Below are 17945 nucleotides of genomic sequence, written 5' to 3'. Positions count from 1 at the left end.
TGACTATAAAGGACAATAACTCCTTAGGGGGTCAATTGACCATTTCGGTCATGTTGAATTATTTGTAAATCTTACTTTGCTGAACATTATTGCTGTTTACAGTTTATCTCTATCTATAATAATATTCAAGATAATAACCAAAATCAGCAAAGTTTCCTTTAGAATTACCAATTCAGGGGCAGCAACCCAACAACTGATTGTCCGATTCATCTGAAAATTTCAGGGCAGATAGATCTTGACCTGATAAACAATTTTACCCCCATGTCAGATTTGCTCCAAATGCTTTGTTTTTTGAGTTATAGTCCAAAAACTGCATTTTACTCCTATGTTCTATTTTTAGCCATGATGGCCATCTTGGTTGGTTGGCCGGGTCACTGGACACATTTTTTAAACAAGATACCCCAATGATGATTGTGGCCAAGTTTGGTTTAATTTGGCCCAGTAGTTTCAGAGAAGATTGCAGACGACGGACGCAAAGTGATGGGAAAAGCTCACTTGGCCCTTCGGGCCAGGTGAGCTTAAAATTACTAGCTAAAACTGATTGGTTATTTGTTATTGGTTGCTTAAAATCCAGTGGCAAATATGTCATGGAAGATCAGGATGATACAAGCTATTAAAGACAACTAAAGAATGAATACAATATATCAACATAACACTCTTGAAAACCAAGTTGTAATCAGGTGCAGTGTTAAAATTAAGGAGAAGTGGTATGCTTGGCAATGCGACCCCAGGTACTATCCACCATAAACCAATGACTTAAATGTTATCAAGTATGGGTTCTACCTTCAACAATCAGATCAAGTAAAATCCATACCTTTTAGCAAATTTTAAAAAACACCAACATGAAAAAATGAAAATGAGACAAACCATGTAACAAGCCGCCTGATTTGAAATAAATGGCAAACTAAATGAATATGCATCCAGCAACATTAAGCAACAACACATAAAGTCAACTACAGGTATATTTAGTGTATTGCATGATTGTAATGTGTACATGAATTTCTTGTTTGGTTTATATGACATTGACCTCATTTTCTTGGATCATGTTAAGATTTCTAGTATTTGTAGTAAAGCTTTATATTTAGGACTATATCAACATATGAATGATTAGTAAAGAAGGCGGGACATTTCAGAGTGTATACACTCTTGTTGAACTATGAAAATAGCCATGCTCCTTATTTACATGTAAACATGGTATGTATATGTTTATATACCTGTTCGTATAGTTATATAAATATATATACAAATGATCAGTATAATTCTTGTGTTTTAGGATAACTATATTGGTATATGGGGTCCTTCCAAGGTATACATGTCAAGTTACATCTGATATTGACCTCCTGTTCATTAGACACTATTAACTTATTGTGGTTTGGTCTTTTTCTAAGACACATAAGGTATTAGGGTAAATATATTTGGTGTATGGAATGATTGTAAGGCAAACATGTCTGACCGACAGGTTTCCTCTAACCATGACCTTTGTTTTCATGGTTCTTAAATAATGTTTTGTTTTTGTGGATTGTTTATTTCTTAGATACATTGAGCAATAGGTCTCACTATACTTTGTTGGTGAAGTGACTTTTAGGTGTACATGTCTATCTTATGACATTGACCTCATTTTAAGGTTTATTGGTCACTATTTGATATTCGTAGTTTTGTCAGTTAATCAAATACTTAAACACTACTAGTAGATCAATTATAATTGGTGTACAGAGTTATTGTAAGCCATTCATATCTGACTGGCAGTGTTCATATGACCTTGACCTCAGTTTCATGGTAATCATGATTTCGTAGTTTTGTAAGTTTATCAGAGACTAAAAGCAATATGTCAACTATATTTGGTGTATAAAATGATTGTAAAATGCAAATTTCTGTCTGGTAGTGTTCATCTGACCTTGATTTCATGTTCATGAATATAAGTTATATTTGTAGTAAAATGTTTATTTTTTTGAGTGAAGACTTTCATCATAACTTTTAACATAAATAAAACAATGAGACATTTCACCATGTAAACTATTGTTACAAAGGAGAGGGGGTGTAGACACAAATTTTTACAGGACCACACAGATTTCACTTGAACAATGCAGTGAAGAGGTTACCAAAATATTTTTTTATCGACATCATAGTTTCAACAGATATATTGTATTTCCTACCCTTACATGTTCACCTCTTTATGTACTAATAAAATAGTTTGTGCACCAATTATTTTCTCACTGTAAATAAGTCCCTGCACATGATCACAGTTGCTTACAGTAATAATGTACTGTTACTCCAGATAGTGGAGGAAAGAATAAAGTAGAAGAATATGAAGCAGAATTCACACACATAACCATCTCAGAAACATAAAAGAAAAAAGTTTTTTTGGTAATATGTTGTGTTTTGAGTACAGTTATTTATCTATAATTGGTCTTTTTTGCCATGTGTTGTCTAGTTTATTTTGTATATTTTCGAAGTTTGAATGTCCCTATGGTATCTTTTGCCCCTCTTTTGCAACCATGTTGACCTATTTGTAGATCATTCAAAGAGATCTATTAAAATCTATTAAAATAATTATAGTTGATCTATGTATTGTTTGTACATTAAAAAAAAGTCATTAAAGATATGAGGCTTATAATTTGGTATTCAAGATATTTATAAATGCTGATCTGTGTGCATTTGGCTTAGGCAAATTAATGTAAGAGAACGGAAACAAAAAAAATCAGCAATTTTACAAATAGTAAACGGACATCACTCTAAAACAGTTAAACTGACACCACCAAAATTCAAACTTGATCTGCGTTATGTGGTTTTAAGCATTGTGTATAATTTTCATAACATTTGGTTGAGGCAAACTAAAGTCACAGAACAAGACAAAAGTTTCATCAATTTTTCCATTTGTAAAGGGGCATAACCCTAGAACGGTTAAACTGATGTAACCAAAACTCAAACTTGATCTGTGTTTTATGGTACTAAGCACTTTGTATGAGTTTGATAACATTTTGTTGAGGCAAAGTGAAGTTAGAGACCAGAATCAACTATGGGACGGATGTACCTACATTAGGGAAGGACAAGGGTATTATTTAATGCCCCCTCCACTACGGCGTAGCCATAAAAAAGTCACAGGTATTTACTGGTATTCCTGTTGAAGTCAGAGATGAGTTGTCAATTGTTTTTATTTTTACATTGAAAGTAGCTCTATCTCTCCATCTTGTTTAATTGGATGAAATCTTTTCTTCTGGTCCACTGTGTTCTCAATAAGTTGTTTACGTGCCTGAGAAATGTGTGGAAGAAAGTCACATGTTCCCTTGAGATTGTTCATATCTTCATCAGAAAGACATGGTGGTAATGTCATGTGATTCAGAACCATCCAAAGCATTAAAACTGACGACATGTTTAAAGTTTCATATGTTGATTCTGATGGTGCTTCATTCCACAGAGGTATTGGTTCTCTATGGTTTCTTAATAGAATGTCATTCTCACAGTCATACATATATATATCAAAATGATTTTCAGTTACTGCCAGTGTTGGTATTAAAGTTGATGTGCATTTTTTCTCTTTTCTTTTTTCTAAAGATCTTTGGTAAAAGGAAAAAGTAATAACTTGAGAAATAAATTTTGAAATATTTTTCCTGTTTCGCAGGGCATGGCTTGTATTATGGTGTTCAGAATCACTTATATCAAGTCCATCTATTTCGTCTAGATAATTATCACCATTGTTATCTGATGAGTACACAATGTTAAAGAAATCACCACCCTGTGTATAAAGTTTAACATCAGGACGTCCATAAAATAAATACTCACTTCCTGTAATTATAAATTATTTCTTAATTAATTGATAAAAATAAGATATGTCCCATAGTAATTATTCCAATGTGACATATGTATTTTTTTTAAGCATAGCACTGACAAGATTTATATTAAAATTATTTTATTATACAATAATTACATTAGATGTATGTTTCATCATGATACTTTATTCTGATTGGCTAACTGCACATCACGTGTTATTCCGTAAGCAATTGCATTGCTCAATAAAACTTTTCATTCATGATAACATGTGGTCCCACAATAAAGTGCACAGGTGAATTAAATAAAACAATAATAAAATTCGTGTTTTCATGATCATTGCTAAAAAAATGTAATTATAAGTATTGAATGCTTCTTTTTGTAACTTCATAGGGTTGTAAAAGTGTTGACCGTGAGCACATTTTTAGTATGAAGCACTTCCGCGCTTCATACAAAATGTACTTCGGTCAACACTTTTACACCCCAATGAAGTTACAAAAAGAAGCATTCAATTCTTAATTAATACTAAGCGTTTAAACATATGACATATAATAATTGTTATAATTTAATTATTGTTTATAGCTGACTATATGGGCTTTGCTCATTGTTTAAGGCTGTACATCAACCTATACATGTAGTTGCTAATTTCTGTGTCATTTGGTGTCTTGTCTCATTTGTAATCATACCACATCTTCTTTTATATATATGTTAGAATATTTGTATATTATAAAAGAAGATTGACTTTTTCTATTCATCTGTTGCAAGGCTTGTATATTTTTGTTACCTAGTGAATTCTAAAAATGGATAGAAAACTACCTGTTTTTAATTTGTATCTTAATTTACATGATCTAAAGTTCTATAAAATTTTAGTAAATAATAGAGCTTGTAAGTACTGAAGGGTAAAGATTGCTTCTATTTACTAGTGGGAAGAAAAATTATAAATATTGCAGTTTATAAGCATTGGTTGCTGGATGAAGAAAGATAACTCTAAATTTTAAAGATGAATTTAAACAATGTTATTAATATTTTTAGAACAGATATTAAATGCCTGCACCTTGCAAAATTTTCTAAACAAGTAAACTAACATCATTTTTTAACTTCAATATCTGAGCATATATTATTTCATTGATAAATTTTGGAAATTTTCATGGATAAGACGTACAAAAATTAAGCATGTTATGATCAATTCACTATATTATGTGTATCTCTAAGGTAGTGATCAAAATAAACCTTTGAAGATTGCAAAATCAAGTTAAGTTAAAGTCAGTACCATATAGGCTTTGATTGCATTTTTGCCCAAAATATACCCAAAAAAGGCCTTAAAAGATGTACATTAACATTTCACAAATTTAAGCATGTTAACAATTAAGTAATACAGCTGAATGCATTGATTGTGTAAGGTAACATCTTTGCTTATCATGCTTGCTAGCTGAACCGTGAAGTCATTATTAGGTTAGGCGAAATTATATGTAACCATCCTTTAAGAGTAAACTATTCTGACAGATAACCAATCTATCTGTCTGTACTTGTAACTAGACTTATTTAACCCTTGCAAGAATCTATTGGGATATCCTAGGATATCCCAAGAACTTCCTGGGATTTCCTGAGATATTTTCTTGGGATATCCCAGGACTTCCTGAAATGAAATTTCAAGACTTTTCAGGAATTTTAGGGAGAGTATTGGAACAGGACTTCCTGGGATATCCCAGGAAATCCTGATCCTAAAATCATAGGACCAATTGGGACATTTCAGGACTTTTCAGGACTTTTCAGGACTAGTAAACCTGAAATATCCCAGGATTGTCCTGAGAAGTCCCAGGGTTTCAGGACTTTTCAGGACTAGTAAACCTGAAATATCCCAGGATTGTCCTGAGAAGTCCCAGGTTTAAAAAACTTTTCAGGATATGTAAATTATTTTAATATTGTCCTGTGAACTCCTGGGATGTCCTGGGATATTTCAAGACATACCAAAAAATCAACAAAAAAAAGCCATGGGGATAACATGGACTCTTATCCTCTATGAAAAGACAGTATTCATTCTTCCGACTTTTTTCTTCACAGCACATTTGATGGCATTTTTTAAATCAAATTACTTGAAAACAAATTTATTTTCTATAGTACAGTCACTGTTTTGTTCATTGTTATCATCTTCTATTCTCTCAAATTTTCCAAAAAGCCGTCTTGTCTTGACTAGTTTAAGCTGGTCACATAAATGTATCTTGGCCCGCACTATAGTTTTTTTTATAAATCAGAGCTGCTGGTCTTTAACAGTAAATCTGAAACAAAACAAAAGTTTTGGATCTAAAGTTTGATAAAAAAAATTAAATACCAAATCTCATGCATTAATTAGTATGTCAGATTTGTTTAAGTCAACATGCTTTTTTCTTTATTTAAATGAGTACATACATGTATATATTTTGTGTATAAATGTACCCTGCCATTAAGGACATTTGATTCATTCATATATCATAGACTTTAAAATATCTCCTGACAATTATTTTTAGCATTTTTCCCCCCTACTCAATCATTTATTTAAAATTTGTAAAATTAAACATGTACTAGTATTCCAGAAGTATGTATCTTAATGAATTAAGCAACTTATTTCAGAGATATTGCAGCAAACTGTTTGTGGTATATATCTTAATGTGAGTTTTCTCACTGTTCTATGTTTAAGTTTTTTATATTATTATTAAAAGCATACCTATACAATTTAAATATTTTTTCATTATAAGTAATAACAATTTATTGCTAATTCCTTATGATTGTGATGAAAGTAAATCTTATGTAAACATTCTATAACTGTTTTCTTCACTCTTATTGTAACATATGCACATATTCAAAATGGTGGAATCTAATGTATTTGTACTTACCAAAAGATATTATCCAAAATGCATGAAATCATCAAATTAATGCTCCTTAAAATCAAAGTCATGTCACCAGAAGAAAACATCTGCACTATTAATATAATGTTAAAATATAGAACTGTTGGAACTTAGTTAATTTCATTTATCTGCATTCACTCTGTGTTTAGGATATATTAGACATCTTTGCTTGTTGTCCAAGTTCAAATTCTAATTGTGTCAGGGTTTTTTAAGGAGTTAACTTTCTATTTTCTTTGAAAGGTTCCCTGGTTGAATAAATTAAATTTATCTTGAATATTTGATATATATATTATAATAAAAAAATATTCATTTATTGTTTATTTACAATCTTAATGTTTAAAGTTATAATAGTAATTGCAGAAAATGTATAATTTAGCCATATGTGATCCCCTGCATTTGGCCTCACACTTCCTCTCCAGTGTCTACACTAAAATAAGTATTAACCAGATGGCACATTTATACATTTCATTCACTCTGGCTCACATTTCAAAGATAAAGAATTAAAGCATGAAAATTATTTGTGTGTTCATTTAGATACTTGCAATTATATAATTTAACCTGTTTACATTTAATCTATTATCTTGGGTATTACATCTATGGTTGTATGATCATGTCTTTAATATTGGGCTTTGAAAATAAATAATGTTTAATTAAAAAAAAATCATGTTGTGTTGTTCATGTTGTTACTCATATTTTGGCTTGGGGCATGTGACATGATTTGTGATATGTGAGTTTTGCATTTTCCAAAATTGCGTTCTAACATTTTTCATCAATATGATCATATACAAGTTGAACTGTTCACAAACAATTCTTGGAACTTAAATTTTAAATGGAATTGTAAATATACTTAAGTGGAATTCAAATTGCAAAAAAAGACTAAGTTTTGAAAAGAAACCCATATCTTTAAAGTCTTGAAATATCCCAGTAATTCCTGTTAATAATCTAAAGTCCTAAGAGTTCTTGAAAAATCAGGATAAACTTGTGTTCATCAAATATTGTAAGTCCTGAAATATCCCTAAAATTCCTGAAACAAATTTAAAGTCTTGGAAATTCCTGAAATATCAGGACAACAGATTTCAGGACTTCATGGGACTTCCTGGGACACTTGAAATTTCAGGATTTACAAAATTACCAGTGCTGGGATTTTTCAGGATATTCCTGGGATATCCTGAAAGACAAGATTTTTTCAGGACACCATTTTGCAGGGGTACTTCGAAAGGTAGTATACCTTAATTACCTAATAATGAATTCAACACAGTTCAGCTAGCTAGCAACCTTACCAAAGATACTACATTTACCTATACTCGATGCAATCGGCTGAAAATATAATTTCCGAGTAGTTCAATTGTTGTATTGCAGTCTCATTATTATTTTTAAAACTCTTATCTCCCCTTTATCACACTTACCGATTCCAATATTACCTCTTATCTCCCCTTAATCACACTTACCGATTCCAGTATTTCCCAAAAGTATTTCATCATCACAATATCTGCAAGGACACATCTCAAACTTTGTCTTGTCAGTATTGTTATTGGCTACAAATCTTAAATATCCCCCTACAGATGTCAGCCTGGAGAATAGGTGGTTTGTTAAAATGGTTGTAATGTATAATTCTTCACAGATTTGATTTGGTATATAACGGACTTTCTGTAGGCACATTTCATGAAATTCTGAAAATTTTTAAAAAATGCATGAATTAAATGTTACACATTTGTGTTAACTTTTTTTTAAAAGAGGGTGTCCATGGAAAAACCAGGCAGTGGATGGCACATGACATATTTTGTTTTCAAAATTTTTTCATTTATTTCATATCACAAATTCATTCTTTCTCAAAGTTGAATTTTGTTTTTTTATTAACTGCAATAAATAAAGAGAAAAAAAATACATAGAAAGCACTGAAAATCCATTGAAAAGGGGAGATAACTCTTCATTTTGTAAAAAATTTTGTTGCGTTGTTAGTGAACTTTAAAATCATTTTCTGAGCCATCAACTGTTGATTCAAAAATATCTTTGACATATACAAATGTATATTCTTTGTATGATATAAACATTGCATTGGAACCAAAAATTCAGTGGGAAAAAATTTATGTTGTGCCACCCATATCATAGGATTTGCCTGATATTTAGTTGGACAGCCTCATAATGATTGAATTGAATAGGATAGTTTTTATATTAACATTCACTGTTTAGTCTTTGAATTTATTAATCAATCATTATCAATAATTGTATATGTCAAAATTTCTTTCAATTCCTTGAACATGTTGAAATTGTATTATAACATGCTTCCAAGAAAATGATTGCATTGGAAGATCAATCATTAAATGCATGCACAAAAAACTAGAGGCTCTAAAGAGTTGTATCGCTCACCTTGGTCTATGTGAATATTAAACAAAGGAAGCAGATGGATACATGACAAAATTGTGTTTTGGTGATGGTGATGTGTTTGTACATCTTACTTTACTAAACAGTCTTGCTGCTTACAATTATCTCTATCTATAATGAACTTGGCCTAGTAGTTTCATTGGAAAATGTTAATAAAAATTTACAAATTTTAGGAAAATTGTTAACAGACAATAACTCCTTAGGGGTAAATTGACCATTTCGGTCATGTTGACTTATTTGTAAATCTTACTTTGCTGAACATTATTGCTGTTTACAGTTTATCTCTATCAATGATAATAATCAAGATAATAACCAAAAACAGCAAAATTTCCTTAAAATTACCAATTCAGGGGCAGCAACCCAACAATGGGTTGTCCGATTCATCTGACAATTTCAGGGCAGATAGATCTTGATCTGATAAACAATTTTACCCCATGTCAGATTTGCTTTAAATGCTTTGGTTTTTGAGTTAAAAGCCAAAAACTGCATTTTACCCCTATGTTCTATTTTTAGCCGTGGTGCCCATCTTGATTTGATGGCCGGGTCACTGGACACATTTTTTAAACAAAATACCCCAAAGATGATTGCAGCTAAGTTTGGATTAATTTGGCCCAGTAGTTTCAGAGGAGAAGATTTTTGTAAAAGATAACTAAGATTTACAAAAATGGTTAAAAATTGACTATATTAAAGGGCAATAACTCCTAAAAGAGTCAACTGACCATTTCGGTCACGTTGACTTATTTGTAAATCTTACTTTGCTGAACATTACTGCTGTTTACAGTTTATCTCTATCTATAATAATATTCAAGATAATAATCAAAAACATGAAAATTTCCTTAAAATTGCCGATTCAGTGGCAGCAACCCAACAACAGGGGATTCATCTGAAAATTTCAGGGCAGATAGATCTTAACCTGATAAACAATTTTACCCATGTCAGATTTGCTCTAAATGCTTTGGTTTTTGAGTTATAAGCCAAAAACTGCATTTTACCCCTGTTCTATTTTAAGCCGTGGTGGCCATCTTGATTTGATGGCCGGGTCACCAGACACATTTTTTACACTAGATACCCCAAAGATGATTGTGGCCAAGTTTGGATTAATTTGGCCTAGTAGTTTCAGAGGAGAAGATTTTTGTAAAATATAACTAAGATTTACGAAAAATTGTTAAAAATTGACTATAAAGGGCAATAACCCCTAAAGGGGTCAACTGACCATTTCGGTCAAGTTGACTTATTTGTAAATCTTACTTTGCTGAACATTATTGCTGTTTACAGTTTATCTCTATATATATCTATGATAATATTCAAGATAATAACCAAAAACAGCAAAATTTCCTTAAAATTACCAATTCAGGGGCAGCAACCCAACAACGGGTTGTCTGATTCATCTGAAAATTTCAGGGCTGATAGATCTTGACCTGATAAACAATTTTACCCCCTCAGATTTGCTCTAAATGCTTTGGTTTTTGAGTTATAAGCCAAAAACTGCATTTTACCCCTATGTTCTATTTATAGCCATGGTGGCCATCTTGGTTGGTTGGCTGGGTCATCTGACGGATTTTTTAAACTAGATACCCCAATGATGATTGTGGCCAAGTTTGGTTTAATTTGGCCCAGTAGTTTCAGAGGAGAAGATTTTTGTAAAAGTTAACGACGACGGACAATGACAGACGACGGACGCAAAGTGATGGGAAAAGCTCACAGGTGAGCTAAAAATGTATCTAAGACTACTATAGCATGCTACATTGTATATATATTATCAGCATGTACATGTATGAATAGTGTAAAGGGTTATATCATGAAAGCGTTTGCAATTCACATGTTTTCGTACTTGAATTTCTTTATTCTGCCTATTCTTTGGTGCACATACATGTACCACCCTTAATAACAGTATTATTAGGTCTGTTCACCCTGAGTTCTTTCCCCCATACATGTATATATACTGTATAGCAGGTTATTTTGCGGGGTGCAAATTTTCATTTATTTTCACAGATAAAACAAAATCGCCAAAATAAATTTCAGCCAATTTAAAAGTGCACATGCATGACATGTAAAGGTACATGTATTGATTAAAGTTTTGAAAAAATCTGCCAAAATATTTCATATACCTAATTAAACATGTTAAATGAAAATTGCGAAATTTTACACCCGAGAAAATAACCCTGCTATACACACTTATGTACTTTGAACAAAAATGACTATTAATGGTATTAAAGATGAAATGTTCTAAGTATCATGTTTATATACATGATATATGGTATAAATTCTTGAAAACACATGGAAATATTCAAAAGTTGATGGCTTGTTTTGGAGCACTACAGGTTATTATTGAATGTCATTAAATCTCACTGATTGTTGTAATACTTGTGACAATGTCTTTGATGTATTAATAATAACTAGAGGCTCTAAAGAGCCTGTGTCGCTCACCTTGGTCTATGTGAATATTAAACAAAGGAAGCAGATGGATTCATGACAAAATTGTGTTTTGGTGATGGTGATGTGTTTGTACGTCTTACTTTACTGAACATTCTTGCTGCTTACAGTTATCTCTATCTATAATGAACTTTGCCCAGTAGTTTCAGTGGAAAATGTTAGTAAAAATTTACAAATTTTATAAAAATTGTTAAAAATTGACTATAAAGGACAATAACTCCTTAGAGGGTCAATTGACCATTTCAGTCATGTTGACTTATTTGTAAATCTTACTTTGCTGTACATTATTGCTGTTTACAGTTTATCTCTATCTATAATAATATTCAAGATCATGAAGATAATAACCCAAAACAGTAAAATTTCCTTAAAATTACCAATTCAGGGGCAGCAACCCAACAACAGGGTTGTCCGATTCATCTGAAAATTTCAGGGCAGATAGATTTTGACCTGATAAACAATTTTACCCAATGTCAGATTTGCTCTTAATGCTGTGGTTTTTGAGTTGAAAACCAAAAACTGCATTTTAACCCTATGTTCTATTTTTAGCCATGGCGGCCATCTTGGTTGGTTGACCGGGTCACCGGACACATTTTTTAAACTAGATACCCCAAAGATGATTGTGGCCAAGTTTGGATTAATTTGGCCCAGTAGTTTCAGAGGAGAAGATTTTTGTAAAAGATTACTAAGATTTACGAAAAATGCTTAAAAATTTACTATAAAGGGCAATAACTCCTATAGGGGTCAATCGACCATTTCAGTCATGTTGACTTATTTGTAAATCTTACTTTGCTGAACATTATTGCTGTTTACAGTTTATCTCTATCTACATGTATAATAATATTCAAGATAATAACCAAAAACAGTAAAATTTCCTTAAAATTACCATTTTAGGGGCAGCAACCCAACAACGGGTTGTCTGATTCATCTGAAAATTTCAGGGCAAATAGATTTTGACCTGATAAACAATTTTACCCATGTCAGATTTGCTCTAAATGCTTTGGTTTTTGAGTTATAAACCAAAAACTGCATTTTACCCCATGTTCTATTTTTAGCCATGGCGGCCATCTTGGTTGGTTGGCCGGGTCACCAGACATATTTTTTAAACTAGATACCCCAATGATGATTGTGGCCAAGTTTGGTTTAATTTGGCCCAGTAGTTTCAGAGGAGAAGATTTTTGTAAAAGTTAACGACGCCGGACAACGCCGGACGCCTGACGCAAAGTGATGGGAAAAGCTCACTTGGCCCTTTGGGCAGGTGAGCTAAAAAGGAATGTTTTGTTTTGATAAACAAAAGTCCGACAGCTTGGAATAAGTTAAAACTACAATGTATGAATTGCAAATCATGCAAAGGATCGATTTACATGTACAACATGTACAAGTTCATTTATTATTATACTGCATAAATCATTTAAATTGACTGAATAGAAATAATTTTGTTAACAAATATCACTAAAGATAAATACGTTGTATCCCAGTATTCTACTATATATGCATGTTCAGTGACAATGCAAATTGAGACAAAAGGAAAATAATTAATTGGTTGAAGCAGTACAAATATTTGCGAATTTTAAAGATTGTCAGTTTAAATAATAAACATTCTGCAACTAAACATGTACGACAATGAAAAAAATAAAAATAAGAGCAAATGGAGTGGACCCAGAGAGAATGGACACTTGGCTAGTCAGTATCACTGCGAACAGGTACAAGGGCTAATGTGAATCAGGGCGACAGATCCAGATTTCTTTGCAACCTTCCAGATTGAGTTTAAAGAAACATAACAAATGAGACTACAATATAAAAAAGGAAGATCTGGTTTGATTGCCAATGTACATTTTGTACTTGGTACATCTTAATTTTATGCGACACATGTTTAAGTTTAAACATATTTATTTATAGTGGATTGGGAAACAAGTTTTGCAACTTATATTAATCCCTTTCCACTTTGCGGGTGAGTGCTGCCTTGTAGCAGCATAAGCCTGCTCTTTTTCAAAATCTACAAGGGTGTCTTAAACGTGCAAGAGATATTGCTCTCTCTTAACACGGGCCAGCCATTTATCGTCCCCTTCCGAAGGACTATCATCGTTTCTTATGTTTTCAAATGCTGCAATATAGATACCTTTCTCTGCTATAAATCCATACTTTAAAATATCAGTGACAATTTTTATTCTAGGATTCCATCCATCATCAACAAGCTCATCTTTCAGGGTACCATCTTTCAGGGCCTTCAAACTTTTTTCAAATATGGAAGAAAATTTAATTTTTGGAGTAAAAAGTGGAGTATTGCATTTCTCTTCGTTGAAGTTCGCAAAGTTTCCGATATCTTCTTCACTATATTGTGAATAGTCAATATGTGCATCATGAAAATTTGTCCCCAACACAAATCCATTTATACGATATGGAACAAGTTTAACATCATCAAAATTGTCAAGGCTGTCACTTATGTAGCTATCTATATAAGTTTTAGTTGATCTTTGGGCACTATGTGTTGTGTTTGAAAAGGAACAACAATGAAAAGCTGGTGATACTAGCCGTAGAGAGCGTGCGAATTTAGTTCCACAGACAATCATCGCAGAAAAGATCATAACAGAGACTTATGAAAAGGGAAATAAAACTACTTTTTTATGTTCAAATCCTTCTTGTATGTGTATATGAATCTCCTATCAGGAGCACCTGATTTTTTTAGCAGCACAGAATTTTGAATGTTTTAAGTGTTACATCGCACCAAAGTCTTTTAATAGTTACCTTACACACTTTGAACTGTAATATAGACTTTATAAACTGTAAATAATCATTTTATGTCCATGTGTAACGGGAGTGAAAGTTGCGATGTTTAGTTCGTACTAGAACACACCCGCGAAATCGCGGGCATTCAAAGCGTAGTTTAAAGTATCAGTATGTAAAGTGTTGTCTGTATATTATGAACATTCATTACTATATAAATAAAGCGTTACTTTCAATTCTAAGTTTACTAATCGATCCATGGTTATCATTGATATAGTATACAGACCCTCTCTATTTAATAAACTCTGTGACTGCCGTGGATAGTAAGGCCGCAACCATTTGATTTTCTGGGGGGGGGGGGGGGGGGGGGGGTGGGGGGAGGGGGGGGCTATGGTTTTTTTTTGGAAAAAAAAGTTTGTTTCCAGGTTTTGGTGAAAAAAATAATTTGTTTTGGACCCTGAGAAAAAAAATGTTTGTTTCACCCTTAGCTGCCACTATATGTAATGCTAAAATTGAAAGAAAAAATTGTTTTCGGTTTGTCGCTAAAAAAATAGATTGTTCTTCGCCAAAGGCGAAAAAAAAAGTTTGCACAGAAAAAAAAACCATAGTCTAATCTGACTTAAATTTCGTACAATGACGGGACAATACCCGGATGCCTTTTTTCTCGTTTTTCTCCTAAAATAACTCAATCTGAATAATCATATGAATGGATGACAAATGCTTAAAATTTCGTACAATGACGGGACAATACCCGGATGCCTTTTTTTCTCGTTTTTCTCCTAAAATAACTCAATCTGAATAATCATATGAATGGATGACAAATGCGACTATGCACTGTACCTATAGGACATAGAGGCGTGTTGATTAATTTATTGTGGAAAGAAGAGAAGCGACACCAAAAAATGAGGTCTTCTCGTTTAATAGTATAGATATATATAAACTATATAGTCTCCCGTCTTGTTTCCTATTTCCCTGGTTCTGAGATATTATTAGTCAGATAATAATTAATTCCTTATATAAGTTCTGATGATTTATTAAACTATTGATGTCCATACACTTTAAACATAATTCAGTGGTCGAGGTTCTTACAATCAATCTTATTGTTTTTCCAAGGGTTTTCCCTAAGCAGCCGTCAGTATGACGTATGTAATCCGGGCTATCTCGGGACTACGCGCAGCTGTTAGTGTACCCACAAAAGACCCGACCGGGCTCGGGACCAAAGAAAATGTCCCGACCGGAAGTACAATATAATAGTTAGAACGTCAACCACTACACATGTGACAGTCTCAACCGCGCGACGTGGCGTGAGTGTTGGCTATGGCTTGTCTACCCTTTGCTACTTTATAATCATCTAGATTTTACTATTATCACCGCTTGTGCGTCATTTTAGTGATATTATAAACTTTTTATTAATTTACCATGCAGAACTTTTTATGCCATTTTAGTAAATCCAATATGGCGACCCAATAAGTCCGTGCTGAAAATTTGGCGCCATTTTTCATTGAACATTTGTATAATCATCTCACATTTGAACATTTCACTGCCATACAAGTCTTCGTATCGCTTACATGTATATATTATAATCTGCAATTTACTAATGACAACAAATAAACTTAGAAAATACATTGCAAGGCAGCAACCTACAGTACAAGGTATCCAAAGAAGAACTCCTATCTTGTTAGGCAGCAACCATTTGATTTTCTGGGGGGGGGCTATGGTTTTATTTGGAAAAAAAAGTTTGTTTCCAGTTTTTGGAGAAAAAAATAATTTGTTTTTGATTCTGAGAAAAAAAAATTGTTTGTTTCACCCTCAGCTGCCACTATATGTAATGTTAAATTTGAAAGAAAAAAATTGTTTTCGACTTGTATTGAAAAAAATAGATTGTTTTTCGCCGCAGGCGAAAAAAAAAATTTGTCCAGAAAAAAAAACCATAGCCCCCCCCAGAAAATCAAATGGTTGCTGCCTTATCTGACAGCAAAGGAACAAGGCTTGAAAGAGAAATCCAATTGGACAACTCAATCCATGATAAAATTGTTTTTAAATGCAAACCAGGGGCCTCTACACAACAGTGTGTTGATTGGTTAAAGGAAAACTTTAAAACCGAAATCAAAAACTTTGGAGATATCCATCTATATGTATGCCGGGCAGCTACATGCAACCTAACTACTAAACACCAAGGTGGCTCTATATCTCTAACATCTTCAAATAATAGTACAATAGATCTAGTACTAAAACTGTACAGAGACATTATAAGCTTCATTGAAAAAATTCCATCCTGCCGGGTTACCTTCTTGAATATCCCAGTATACTCCATATTCAAATACAACGAAAGTCTAAAGGTACCCAATCCTGAGGATGTAATTGAACAAGACCACAACTTACTCCATCAGATTCACATTCTCAACGTTGAGATTAACAAACTTAATCGATCATTGAGGGTCACATCACCAGACTTTAACGTAAACTTATGTGTTAACCCAAAACACTCTACATGTAGAGGACAAGGAATTGCCTCCAAATTATCCTATAACTTTGAACTTTATCAGGATGGGATTCATCCCAGATATTTACTAAATACAGTTTGGTTACATAAACTGGTACTACAAATAAGATTTGATTGCTGGTTTGTTTAAGAATCTACCTTATAGTACTCCATAAAGGAATATATTGTGGTCAGTGTGGATGTTCCCACGCTACACCAATACCAGTCTATATACAGAGAGCCAAGACATACTGTAGACAATTTTTAAGTAAGTGTATATATGGATACATAATTTTACCTACATTAATTTTACCAATTTAATCCAAGTCCGTGGTAAGTGTGGATGTCACCACGCTATACCAAATCCAATCTTAATTGATTTGCTATTAATAAAATTTAAGTAGTCCCATTAGTTATCAGTGGTAAGTGTGGATGTATCCACGCTAAACCCAAAACAGATTCATTAATATAATCCGCCGCCCTAGTAACTTTCAAAACAAAAAGCTGTATCAAGATCTCACTTAAAGCTGATTTATTACTAAGCTTCTCTATACCAGGAATATTAAATTGTGTGCTACACTACACTGGTAAGTGTGGATGTCACCACGCTATACCAATACCTATTTTACCTGATTTATTAATACAATTTATGTGCCCGTAGTAGCTTTTCCAAAAAGCAGCAACAATATTCCACTTACAACAGAACTCATACTAATTTAATATATATATATACCAATACTGGCGCAATACATAACACTATACCACGCTATACCAATTCCAACTCATCTATCTGATTTATCAATAAATTTGTATCTATAGTAGCTTTCCCAAAAAGCTGTTTCAAGATTTCATATAAAACAGAATCTATTCTAGACCAAGAAATATAACTCTGTGTTACATAACACTGGTAAGTGTGGATGTCGCCACGCTATACCAACTCCACCTCATCTATCTGATTTATCGATAAAATTTGTATCCGTGGTAGCTTTCTCAAAAAGTTGTATCAAGATTTCATATAAAACAGAATTTATTCTATACCAAGAAATATAACAATGTGGTACATAATACTGGTAAGTGTGGATGTCACCACGCTATACCAACTCCACCTCACCTATCTGATTTATCAATAAAATTTGTATCCGTAGTAGCTTTCCCAAAAAAGCTGTATCAAGATTTCATACATAAAACAGAATTTATTGTATACCAAGAAATATAAGCGTGTGTTACATAATACTGGTAAGTGTGGATGTCACCACTCTATACCAGATTTAATTAATCAA

At 32.7% G+C, this 17945-nt stretch overlaps 2 long non-coding RNA genes across 2 annotated transcripts; both read right to left on the bottom strand.

Annotated features, from left to right (window-relative positions):
• Positions 1 to 3134: 3134 nt before the first annotated feature.
• Positions 3135 to 14049, bottom strand: LOC143057848 (uncharacterized). Its single transcript, XR_012972832.1, has 3 exons — positions 13579 to 14049; positions 8096 to 8317; positions 3135 to 3783 (listed from the first exon to the last, which is right to left on the bottom strand). It is a non-coding gene; the product is annotated as an uncharacterized LOC143057848 (long non-coding RNA).
• On the bottom strand, positions 5855 to 7794 carry LOC143057849 (uncharacterized). The gene is made up of 2 exons (XR_012972833.1): positions 6636 to 7794; positions 5855 to 6041 (listed from the first exon to the last, which is right to left on the bottom strand). It is a non-coding gene; the product is annotated as an uncharacterized LOC143057849 (long non-coding RNA).
• Positions 14050 to 17945: the final 3896 nt, after the last annotated feature.

Source organism: Mytilus galloprovincialis, chromosome 13 (assembly GCF_965363235.1).
Source record: "Mytilus galloprovincialis chromosome 13, xbMytGall1.hap1.1, whole genome shotgun sequence".
Lineage (NCBI taxonomy): Eukaryota > Metazoa > Mollusca > Bivalvia > Mytilida > Mytilidae > Mytilus > Mytilus galloprovincialis.
Note: the sequence above shows the minus strand (reverse complement) of the source record. Positions and strands in the feature narration are given on the sequence as shown.